We start from the raw sequence: 13168 nt of genomic DNA, 5'->3' as shown, positions 1-13168 counted from the left end.
TGTCTGAGAATGAGGTACAAGCATGCACTGCCAGAGAGCCGGAGGGGTGGCTGGCTGTGCAGAGAAACGGGTCAGGCTGAAGGATTTTGTCTTTGTTCTGAGAAGAGTGAGGCGCTGCTGCAGAGTTTCAGGTTGAAAAGAACAGCATGAAAAGGTTGGAGAGCTTTGAAACCTCCCAAGGCTGGATATCTTGGGACGATGTGGAAAATAACAGGAAGGTCCAGTGCAGATGTGGACAGGCCAGTTCGGAGGCTACAGTAGAGCTCCAAGTGCAATGGGCAGGTTTGTGGAGATGGACAAGGTGGATAGATTAGAGGGCTATTTAAGACATGAAATCATCACTGAAATCTGGTGATACCTCAACCAACGATGACCAGTAGAAATATGGTGTGAGCCCCATGTGAAGTGAAAGTTACTCAGCCGTGTCCGACTCTTTGCCACCCCATGGACTGTAGCCTACCAGGCTTCTCTATCCATGAAATTCTCCAGGCCAGAATACTGGAGTGGGTTGCCATGCCCTCTTCCAGGGGATCTTCCCGACCCAGGGATTGAACCTGCGTCTCCTGCATTGTAGGTAGATTCTTTACCAGGGAGCCCCATATGTAATTTTAAAAGAAACTATGAATTTTAACAGAATAGTTTGTCATGTATGAATGTGAGAGTTGGACAAAAAAAAAAAAGCTGAGGGCGAAGAATTGATGCTTTTGAATTGTGGTGCTGGAGAAGACTCTTGAGAGTCCCTTGGACTGCAAGGAGATCCAACCAGTCCACCCTAAAGGAAATCAGTCCCGAATATTCACTGGAAGGACTGATGCTGAAGCTGAAACTCCAATACTCTGGCCACCTGATGCAAAGAGCCGACTCTTTGGAAAAGACCCTGATGCTGGGAAAGATTGAAGGCAGGAGGAGAAGAGGACGACAGAGGATGAGATGGTTGGATGGCATCACCAACTCGATGGATATGAATTTGAGCAAGCTCTGGGAGTTGGTAATGGACAGGGAGGCCTGGCATGCTGCAGTCTGTGGGGTCACAAAGAGTTGGACACAACTGAGCGACTGAACTGAACTAAATTCAATATATCCAAAATATTATCATTTTGATATGTAATCAGTATCTTTAAATTATCGATAAAATACATCACTGTCTTTGGCACGAAGTCTTGGGAATTCGGTATGAACTTTACCGTAAGTGCATCTCAGTTTGGATGAGTCACACATTGCTAGTAGCTACTGCACTGGTCCAGTTCTAGACAGACCTTGCATGACTCCTTCACAATCTTAACTTTAAGTAACCTTCTCCCTAACCAACTCCTTCTGTCTTTCCAGTTCACTCCCTTCCTTTACCTTAACCCTAATAACCTCTGATCCAGTGAGACCTACACTTCCCATCACCTTCTCTCTCTCTCCCTCCCCCATCATGTTCTCCTTACCCAGTTTAAATTCCTTAGGCAGTCAGGAGACTCATTCCCCTACCCCCGCCTCCCTTGAATCTGTTCTAAGCTCCTTTGTGCCTCTCTCTCACTCTTTGGTACTTACTGGACCAAAGCCAAACCTGGGTTCAACTCCAGTCTACCAACCCCACACCTGCACCCAGGCAGCTCAGTGGGGCTGGAGGAAAACACACAGACCTCCTGACCAGTCTCGTGTGAAATTCATGATGAGTTTCAGGTGCCACCCAGAAAATCTACTTCCGGTAAACATACCAATTTCTCCTGTCCACTCATTTCCCACTCTTTCGAAAGACTTCTCTTTTTTCAGCTTCTCCTTCCTCATCCTCACACACAGCCGACGATCTTGCCTCCTGTCACACTGGAAAAATTGAAGGAATTGAGAAGACTGCCTGGGCTCCCCTGACATCCCCCCTCCCACCTGCCCTCTGTCTTTCTTCCTGTTATTGCAGAATAAGGAACTACCTGTATTCCTATTTAAAGCCTTCCCTGCCACCCTTGTATTAGATTCTGTTCCTTCTCACCTGTTTTAGGAAGTTGCTACAGCAATTGATGCACTGCTTTGAATTTCAGTCTTCCCTCTTTACTGGATCCTTCTCATCAGTATACTGATAAGCTGTCTTTTTGTTGTTGTTCAGTTGTGTCCAACTAAGTTGTGTCCTACTTTTTTCAACCCAATGAACTGAAGCACACCAGGCCTCCCTCTCCTTCCCCGTCTCCCAGAATTGTCTCAAACCCATGTCCATTGAGTCGGTGATGCCATCCAACAATCTCATCTTCTGTCATCTCCATCTCCTGCCTTCAGTCTTTCCCAGCATCAGGGTCTTTTCCAAAGAGTTGGCTCTTCATATCAGATGGCCAAAGTATCAGAGCTTCAGCTTCAGTGTCAGTCTTTCTAATGAATATTCAGGGTTGATTTCCTTTAGGATGGACTGGTTGGATTTCCTTACTGTCCACAGGACTCTCAAGAGTCTTCTCCAGCACCACACTTTGAAAACATCAATTCTTCAGTGCTCAGCCTTCTTTATGGTCCAGCTCTCATATCTGCACATGACTAGTAGAAAAACCATAGCTTTGACTGTACAGACTTTTGTTGGCAAAGTGATGTCTCTGCTTTTTAATACACTGTCTAGGTTTGTCATAGCTTTCCTTCCAAGGAGCAAGCATCTTTTAATTTTGTCTTTTAATATTCTTTTATTTTAAAAGTGTCTTTTAGTTTAATACTATTGTTTGCCCCACCATAAAAAAATTTTCCTCTCCAGCTACCACTCCATTTCTCTGCTCATTTTTGCAGCAAAACTTTTTGAGTATTCTATACTTGCTATCTTTGATTTATCTTCTATTTTCTCTTAACTTGCTGTGGTCATCTTTTACCCCTACTGCTTCACCAGAATTACTCTTCTCAAGGTCAGCAACGACCTCCAAATTGCTAAACCCAATGGAAAACTCTCAGTTCTCACTTTTCTTGACATATCAGCTATATTTGACTCAGCTGCCTGCTCTCTCCTTTGTGAAACATTTGTTGCCTGACTTTCTGCATGTCTTATACTCATGCTTTTTGCTCAGTCTCCTTGGTCCATATTTCTCAGTCTCTTTGCTTGACTCCAGCTTATCTGCTCAGCCTGATGCCCCTGGGCCCATCAGGACAGAACCCTGGCCTGGCTTTTCTCATCAGGATGTTTGGATAGTACCCCGAATCTGAAGTGATTCTGTTTCAGACTTTCCCACAGTCCTGTTTCTCCAAGAAAGGACAGGGCAAATGCATTCCCTTGATAATCTAAAGAAGAGACCAGGAGAGTCACCAGGGAAACATTTGTTCAAGCATTCTTTTCCACTGAATGGGAACCACAGGATCCTTCCTGTGTAACGTGGATGCAGTCATGCTGACCTGCCCGTGGAAGCTTTGGCTCATGCACAGAGATATGTGTCTGGGGACAGCACCAAGGTGGGCAGGAGTGAGTGGGGAGTTTGCCATCATTGCCCATGTAACTAAGCTTCTTTATCATCCTCCACGCTGGAATGAGCTCACCTCAAATCCCTAATACTTTGCAAAGGTTTCAAACCTCACCTAGAAGTCAAACTCACAATGACCTGTGCTGGTGTTAAAGGTTTTATCTTCCTCGGTGTCCAACAAAGCGGAGATTGGTCAAATGAGGCCTTTGGGCTCATTTGAAAGTAGAGCATTTCTGCTATGGACTATGTTATATATAACTAGCTGCCCTGAGAAGTCCTTCCTTCCTCAGCAAACTTACTCTGTCCAGGAAAACCCTGCCCCAGCACAACAGCCAGGAACTTCATCTACTGATGATACTGGCGATCCAGGGATGGGGGCGTGGGAAAGAGAGTACCACTGACCACCAGCACAGATTCTGTGGCCACTTCCTACTCTGTGGAAACACAGCTGACACACTACCAACACTCCTTCCTGTTCACTGGGTCTTGAGGAAATTAATCCCTTTTAAATGAATCCAGACTTCCATGGATGTGAGAGCTGGACTGTAAAGAAAGCTGAGCGCTGAAGAACTGATGCTTCTGAACTGTGGTATTGCAGAAGACTCTTGAGAGTCCCTTGGACTGCAAGGAGATCCAACCAGTCCACCCTAAAGGAAATCAGTCCTGAATATTCATTGGAAGGACTGATGTTGAAGCAGAAACTCCAATAATTTGGCCACCTGATGCGAAGAACTGACTCATTGGAAAAGACCCTGATGCTGGGAAAGATTGAAGGCAGGAGGATAGGGGATGACAGAGGATGAGATGGTTGGATGGCATCACCAACTCAATGGACATGAGTTTGAGCAAGCTCCGGGAGTTGGTGATGGACAGGGAGGCCTGGCGTGCTGCAGTCCATGGGGTGGCAAAGAGTCAGACATGACTGAGCAACTGGACTGACTGAGACTTCCATCACCTGCCTCAGAGAATTTAGATTTCCACCCAGACCCCTTGCTATTCCAGGGAAGCTCTGCCAAACAATCCACCCCAGCCCTTTAACCAAGTTTTCCCAGAACCAGCATGCCTACATCTGGTACCTTAAGCAAATAGGGCCTCCTATGAGCCACTAAGGGCTGCCCTCAAGTTGAGTAAACTTGATGGCAGTTTGAATCACCTCCTTGTTGCCTCTGGATACAGACCCAGATGTGATACACAGGGGTGATAGGAACCGAGTTGCTCCTGTCACCACTGCTTTGTAACAGTACCAAGACCTGGAGCAGGGGCTGCAAGGCACCCTGAGGAACACTCACTGCATTTTGCACCTTGGGAATGCAGATAAATGTATCCCTCTCTTTAGCTAATCCCCCCCCCTTAAAAAAGAAAGATGAGTGAAAAAAATGTATATCAAACAAAATTTCCAGAATCAAGTCACACTACCTATTTTTTAAAAAATGAGTAAACACATAAATAAACCTTTCTTCCTATGCTCTCCAGGATGAATTTTCCATCCAAGGGGCTGAGTTTAAGCTCTAGATCCTTCTCTTTCCAGCTGGGTAATCCTGGGGGAAAGAAAGTGCATTAGCCTCTAACCCCAGTTTTCTGAACCGCAAGGCAAAGATAGTGGCTTCCTTATTGGGCTGTTGTCAAAAGAGACTGAAAACTCTGTCAACTGTAAAGTAATATTCGTATATTATCGATTATTATTTTATTCTGTATCTCCTCCATCCCTAGATCCTACTTTCTATTTCTCAGAGTAAACAGACACCATCAGAGAGAGACCCCTCATTTCCCAACATCAAACACACAACCTACCATCATCTGCTCCAACCTTCTTTCCAGAAAAGAAGAGCCAGACACTTTCATCGAAGCCTAATCTTTCTCCCTGAACTTTGCTCATATCCCTGTGGCTGCCTTAGGAATTCTTGCTCAGTATCAATTAATCTTCCTCTCTGGTATGTTGACCCTCTTCCTCTTGCTCAGACCTCTTCATAATCCCTTAATTACGATCTAATGTCTCCCATTAAAACAAAAGCAGCACTTTATTAAGCTGTTGAGTTTTAGAGCTGCCTCTCTCTGCATTTGTTGGGGGCAAGCATGCCTTTGATGTGTCTCAGTCCTGCAGATAAAAGGGACAAATCTTTGTCTTGAGGATGTGGTCTTCAAAATGGGATCTCTAAGTGTCTTGCTTGGTCCTTTAAGTTTTTTACTATTAACAGGACTGTTTAGCTCTGCAGGATTAGAGACCCCCACCACCACAATTGGGCTTCCCTGGTGGCTCAGATGGTGAAGAGTTCACCTGCAATGCAGGAGACCCAGGTTTGATCCCTGGCTTGGGAAGATCCCAGAGAAGAGACTGGCTACCCACTCCAGTGTTCTTGCCTGGAGAATTCCATGGACGAGGAGCCTGGTGGACTGCAGCTGGTGAGGTCCCAAAGAGCAGGACACGACTGAGCGACTCACACTTTCACATTTACTTTCACCACCACTATCAACACCACTTGTCTGAGGCTCAGGCTCTAAAGAATCTGCTTGTGGGCTTCCCTAGCGGCTCAGTGGTAAAGAATCCACCTGCCAATGCAGGAGACTCTGGTTCGATTTCTTATCTGAGAAGATCCCACATGCCTTGGAGCAACTGAGCCTTTGTGCAACAACTACTGAGTCTGTCCTCTAGAGCCTGGGAACTGCAACTACTGAGCCCAATCGCCACAACGACTGAAGCCCGAATGCCCTAGAGCATGTACTCCATAACAAGAGCAGCTGCCACAGTGAGAAGCCCGCACACCACAACTAGAGAGCAGCCACGGCTCACCAACATTAGAGGAAAGCCCGCACAGTAACAAAGACCCAGCACAGCCAAAACTAACTAACTAAATAAAATTATAAAAGAATCTCCTTGCAGTGAAGGAGACCTGAGTTGGATCCCTGAGTTGGGAAGTACCCTGGAAAAGGGAATGGCCCCCCACTCCAGTATTCTTGCCTGGAGAATTCCATGGACAGAGGAGCCTGGTAGGCTACAGCCCATAGGGTCGCAAAGAGTTGGACACGACTAAGTGACTTCCAATCCCAAAGAAAGGCAACGCCAAAGAATGCTCAAACTACTGCACAATTGCACTCATCTCACACGCTAGTAAAGTAATGCTCAAAATTCTCCAAGCCAGGCTTCAGCAATACATGAACCGTGAACTTCCTGATGTTCAAGCTGGTTTTAGAAAAGGCAGAGGAACCAGAGATCAAATTGCCAACATCCGCTGGATCATGGAAAAAGCAAGAGAGTTCCAGAAAAACATCTATTTCTGCTTTATTGACTATGCCAAAGCCTTTGACTGTGTGGATCACAATAAACTGTGGAAAATTCTGAAAGAGATGGGAATACCAGGCCACCTGACCTGCCTCTTGAGAAATCTGTATGCAGGTCAGGAAGCAACAGTTAGAACTGGACATGGAACAACAGACTGGTTCCAAATAGGAAAAGGAGTACGTCAAGGCTGTTTATTGTCACCCTGCTTATTTAACTTCTATGCAGAGTACATCATGAGAAACGCTGGACTGGAAGAAATACAAGCTGGAATCAAGATTGCCGGGAGAAATATCAATAACCTCAGATATGCAGATGACACCACCCTTATGGCAGAAAGTGAAGAGGAGCTAAAAAGCCTCCTGATGAAAGTGAAAGAGGAGAGTGACAAAGTTGGCTTAAAGCTCAACATTCAGAAAACGAAGATCATGGCATCCGGTCCCATCACTTCATGGGAAATAGACGGGGAAACAGTGGAAACAGTGTCAGACTTTATTTTTTGGGCTCCAGGATCACTGCAGATGGTGACTGCAGCCATGAAATTAAAAGACGCTTACTCCTTGGAAGAAAAGTTATGACCAACCTAGATAGCATATTCAAAAGCAGAGACATTACTTTACCAACAAAGGTCCGTCTAGTCAAGGCTATGGTTTTTCCAGTGATCATGTATGGATGTGGAAGTTGGACTGTGAAGAAAGCTGAGTGCTGAAGAATTTGATGCTTTTGAACTGTGGTGTTGGAGAAGACTCTTGAGAGTCCCTTGGACTGCAAGGAGATCCAACCAGTCCATTCTGAAGGAGATCAGCCCTGGGATTTCTTTGGAAAGAATGATGCTGAAGCTGAAACTCCAGTGCTTTGGCCATCTCATGCGAAGAGTTGACTCATTGGAAAAGACTCTGATGCTGGGAGGGACGGGGGGCAGGAGGAAAAGGAGGATGAGATGGCTGGATGGCATCACGGACTCGATGGACGTTTGAGGGAACTCCGAGAGTTGGTGATGGACAGGGAGGCCTGGCGTGCTGCGATTCATGGGGTCGCAAAGAGTCGGACACAACTGAGCGACTGAATTGAACTGAACTGAACTGAAGGATTGGGATCATGAAATCAGTTCTTAAAATATCTAAGGATCTAAGGACCTGTTCCACCAGTTTCCCTGGAGCACAGAGTGCCTCATTCTCCACTCTGAACTCCCTTCAGGGCAGGTCGAAGGTCAGCAGCTGCAGCAGCACAGGGTTCAGTCCCTGTAGAGGCAGATGCAAATGCCCTTGCCTGCTGCGTACTCAGTGGCTTCAGTAGTCGTCTGAGTGACCCCATGGACTGTAGCCCGCCAGGCTCCACTGTCCACGGGATATTTCTGGCAAGAATACTACAGTGGGTTGCCATGCCTTCCTCCAGGGGATCTTCCCTGCCCAGAATTAAACCTACGTCTCTTGCACTGCAGGTGGATTGTTTACCACTCAGCCACTGGGGAAGCCCCAGATGGCATTGGCAAGTGCCGATTGATGGTTGACAGGCCCCCCTCATGGTTATAAATCTGACCATACTGGGAGGCATTTCAGGACCATTTTGTCCCACACTGCTAGGAAGGCTCCTTCCTAGTTCTGGAGAAGATTCTGCCTATAGGTCATTTAATGTGCTGTTACTGGACTACGTTTTAATAACCAGAGATCTCTGGACATCTATTTTCTAGTTATGGGTCAGGAAAACATTCTCTATTATTGCATCTTCCCATATCTGCTGCTGCTGCTGCTAAGTCGCTAGAGTTACACTATTACAGTCATTGATAGTATACAGAACGATATATTTCATCAACTGCTGCAAGTCACCTAGTCATTATTTTCACTGGAGTCTCCACTACATATTTGGTAATTGAAATAAACAACAATCTTGTAAACCTGGCGAAAAAAAAAGTAACATAACTGACAGTAGTATTAAAGTCATAAGTGAGAATTTAGCCAAGAACTTCCATTAGGTGTAGCCCAGTATATCCTTAGATCATTTTACTTAAGGTATTCTGTACCAATCTTTATTGTTTTTAGGAAAATTATATATTGGCACTGTTCATAAGACACTCAAGTTAATTTCCTAGTGTTATTAGGCTGATTATCCTTAGTATAACTTAACTGTTCCCAAGATAAAGGGGGGGTCTTAAAATTTAAACAACCACAGCCTGGTGTAAACCATATAGATCCATCCCATTATTATGGGAGTTTTCCTTTAAATAGATGAAAGGTTACAGTCTTTGACTGAGACTTAGGTCGTTGTTCTGATTGAGTTTGAGTGACCCTAAAAGAAAATATAAATCTATGGCCAGGGTCAGAGTAGGTATTATTAATTGGCCAGGTGGGAGGATCCCATTTAATAATATCATGAGTACACAAAACAGGATCGAACAGTCTTTCTTCTAAAATAAATTTCCTAATCCAACCAATCCATTCTGAAGGAGATCAGCCCTGGGATTTCTTTGGAAGGACTGATGCTAAAGCTGAAACTCCAGTACTTTGGCCACCTCATGCGAAGAGTTGACTCATTGGAAAAGACTCTGATGCTGGGAGGGATTGGGGGCAGGAGGAGAAGGGGACGACTGAGGATGAGATGGCTGGATGGCATCACTGGTTCGATGGACGTGAGTCTGAGTGAACTCCAGGAGTTGGTGATGGACAGGGAGGCCTGGCATGCTGCGATTCACGGGGTCGCAAAGAGTCAGACACGACTGAGTGAATGAACTGAACTGAACTGAAGAGTTATCCAATAAGAGGCTGAGAGGAAAGAAATCCATCAAGGCAACCCAGAAGTACTAGACACAGATAATTGGCCACAAACCCAACAATTGGGTTGATCTTTTAAAACTAACATAGGATCTTGTCCATGATAGAAAACATTTTATTTATATGCAAAGGTCAAAAAAGTCAAGAAAACATTATAAATGATCATAAAAATCAGGTCCAGCATCTTGGCTAAGCTGTCCACTTCTGACGTCATCCTCTTCTCTTCCTAGTATAGCGCAGTTTCTTCTGTTTGAGTGTTGTTTTAAGATGAGTTTGAGGTCAGCAGTCCTCTCTATAGACCAGTCCGGTGCAGGGGCCTTTAGAAGTAAGAATTAATCCAACAGTGAAATTACCTTTAATTTCACTGTGCATGAGCTAGTTCAGTTCAGTTCAGCTCATCAACTCTTTGCATGAGGTGGCCAAAGTACTGGAGCTTCAGCTTTAGCATCATTCCTTCCAAAGAAATCCCAGGGTTGATCTCCTTCAGAATGGACTGGTTGGATCTCCTTGCAGTCCAAGGGACTCTCAAGAGTCTTCTCCAGCACCACAGTTCAAAAGAATCAATTCTTCGGCACTCAGCCTTCTTCACAGTCCAACTCTCACATCCATACATGACCCCTGGAAAAACCATAGCCTTGACTAGACGGACCTTAGTTGGCAAAGTAATGTCTCTGCTTTTGAATATGCTATCTAGGTTGGTCATAACTTTTCTTCCAAGGAGTAAGCGTCTTTGAATTTCATGGCTGCAGTCACCATCTGCAGTGATCCTGGAGCCCCAAAAAATAAAGTCTGACACTGTTTCCACTGTTTCCCCATCTATTTCCCATGAAGTGATGGGATCGGATGCCATGATCTTCATTTTCTGAATGTTGAGCTTTAGGCCAACTTTTTCACTCTCCTCTTTCACTTTCATCAAGAGGCTTTTTAGCTCCTCTTCACTTTCTGCCATAAGGGTGGTGTCATCTGCATATCTGAGGTTATTGATATTTCTCCCGGCAATCTTGATTCCAGCTTGTGTTTCTTCCAGTCCAGCGTTTCTCATGATGTACTCTGTATAGAAGTTAAGTAAGCAGCATGACAATAAACAGCCTTGACGTACTCCTTTTCCTATTTGGAACCAGTCTGTTGTTCCATGTCCAGTTCTAACTGTTGCTTCCTGACCTGCATACAGATTTCTCAAGAGGCAGGTCAGGTGGCCTGGTATTCCCATCTCTTTCAGAATTTTCCCCAGTTTATTGTAATCCACACAGTCAAAGGCTTTGGCATAGTCAATAAAGCAGAAATAGATGTTTTTCTGGAACTCTCTTACTTTTTCCATGATCCAGTGGATGTTGGCAATTTGATCTCTGGTTCCTCTGCCTTTTCTAAAACCAGCTTGAACGTCAGGGAGTTCACGGTTCACGTATTGCTGAAGCCTGGCTTGGAGAATTTTGAGCATTACTTTACTAGCATGTAAGTAGATAAAAAGGTCTTTCCATCCTGATTGGAGTCTTGGTTGCAGGTCGGGAGGCATCTGATCCTCATCCAAAGATTACTGAGATAAGCTTCAGAAACAAACTTGGGGTGTCTTTTAATAATTCAATCAAAATTTTACATTAATATACAGTAACAGGGCTTCCTCAGTGGCTCAGCAGTTTAAAAATCTGCCAGGAGACCCAGGTTGATCCCTGGGTCAGGAAGGTCCTCTGGAGGAGGGCATGGCAACCCACTTCAGTATTCTTGTTTGAAGGATCCCATGGACAGAGGAGTCTGGCTGGCTACAGTTCCTAGGGTCACAGAGTCAGACCTGACTAATGTGACTAAGCACACACATACCATAACAGCAAAGAACTATCCAGGAAATGAGTCTTAGTAGATACACACCTCCATTAGCAAACTGGGATTTAACATTCTTTAAAACATCTTTTCTTCCTAAAATTACCCTTGTTTTTACCAAAGATAACCAAATTAAGACTAGTTTGTGTGCTAAATGTCTGGTTTCAATAAACTCAACCTGATGATTTACATAACTATATTTGATCATAGACTTTTTTTTTTTTTTGCTTTGCTGAAACTTTTATAAAGAAGGTCGGACTATACTTTAAAAAAAAATACTCTCAGAGCTAGGAAATGCCAAGGGCTTTTGTCTAACAGATCTAGGTGAACTCCTCCCTTCTCAAGGTCTCCAAAATTCCTTGAGATTTCTGTAGCTGTTAGTGAGACGGCCTTCCTAACTTATAGATATCCTAACTTAAAGCTACTGGAAACCTAACAGTTTTCAATCTCTGGACAGATAAGGTAGAGAGAAAAAAATAAATGTTTCAATTTTGCTTACAAAAGTATAAGTTACCAAATTTCTATAAGTTATAATTAAATTGAGAAGACTTTTATATTACACTTGAAAAACACCGATTCAAACAGTAATGTTTCAGATAGAAACTATGAAAGTTATAAGCATATTCGTTCATTCAGTCCTTTTGTTAATCTTTGTGAAGCCATCAGATTTTCCATTAATTTTTTATTTCTTACCTAGTTCGGCATTATGGTCTAAAAGTCAGAAACTTGTGTTTATCCAAAGGTCCTTTCTATAAATCTTCTAAAAGAGGAAGCATTTTTGCAAAAACATCAGAACAAAACCATAATTGTCAATAATGACAAAAGACTTCAGGAGGCATGTTTTAAAAATCTGATTACAATGCAATTGACAAAGAACTTGATTATGACTGAGACAACAGTTTAAGATGGTAACTAGAATTATGACTGATAACATTTTCCCAGGATATATTAGAATTTTAGGAATCCCATATGATTTCTAGGATATTTATATTAGTAACCTATATCATGCTATATAACCTGAGGAGATTTATTACTCATTTCACAATACTTCCCATGCAATTCAATGTACCAAATGAACCTAATTAGTTTAATATCTCTCTTTGGGATGTTTCAGAGGCCCTTTGAAGCATACCAATCTTAGCTAGAGATCAAAAGTACTTCATTAGAATTTGATTAAGGAAGTTTTGTCAATAAATATCAAAAAGGTTTAGGACACTCAGATAGGAGCATGGGTCATTGTGAAAAATAGTTATTAATTTAGCCAAAGTAATAATAAATGATTTCCAAGGCAAATACAGAACAGATCATTTAAGAGGTAAAGAAACTTAAAAACCTGTTATCAATGGCAATTTAAAATCTTGTCTCTTTTTAACAGAGAGAAAAGCCAAATTGAAGTTTGTACCAGCTTACTTTTAAAGTTCATTTACTCAATTAAACTTATTTTAAACTTATCACTTAAGTTACATTAGCACAATTTTAACTGTCAATTTGTTGAATATCAGGAGAGATCTTAAAATGTAATTATTTCTAAAAGTTCACCTAAAGCTCTTATTTGTATTTTCTTTCCTTAAAGCTTCCTTATCTTAAAAAAATTTTTTTATTTCATTTACATTTCTTGATCTAAAAGTTTCTTTACATTAAATTGTGCCACCACCTACTTGTGGGTCACTTAGTCTGCTGATGTGTTACAAAGAGCATATACTGAGGCTCAAGGTCTAGTGGAAGTCGACTAGTCCACCCATTTTGCTTCTAATCAGTCTATGTAATGTCTTTGGGTTATGTCATACTTACAAAGGTTGTGGCTTGCCCCGTTCCCTCCTTAAAGGCAAAGAAGCTCATATAATCTGTTATCAAAAATGGCATTCCAAGAAAACTTTTCTCTGAACAGAAAGAAAAAACCAAATCTAACT

At 43.0% G+C, this 13168-nt stretch overlaps 1 long non-coding RNA gene across 1 annotated transcript in view; it reads right to left on the bottom strand.

Annotated features, from left to right (window-relative positions):
* LOC120877705 overlaps positions 1-13168 on the bottom strand; it is a 30261-nt gene that overhangs the window by 6307 nt on the left and 10786 nt on the right. The window contains exon 3 of the long non-coding RNA XR_005724380.1: positions 1704-1809. This is a non-coding gene — a long non-coding RNA (uncharacterized LOC120877705). The remainder of the gene's footprint in view (positions 1-1703; positions 1810-13168) is intronic.

Source organism: Oryx dammah, unplaced genomic scaffold, assembly GCF_014754425.2.
Source record: "Oryx dammah isolate SB20612 unplaced genomic scaffold, SCBI_Odam_1.1 HiC_scaffold_18, whole genome shotgun sequence".
NCBI classification, from domain to species: domain Eukaryota; kingdom Metazoa; phylum Chordata; class Mammalia; order Artiodactyla; family Bovidae; genus Oryx; species Oryx dammah.
This window is presented reverse-complemented; position numbering and strand designations above follow the sequence as displayed.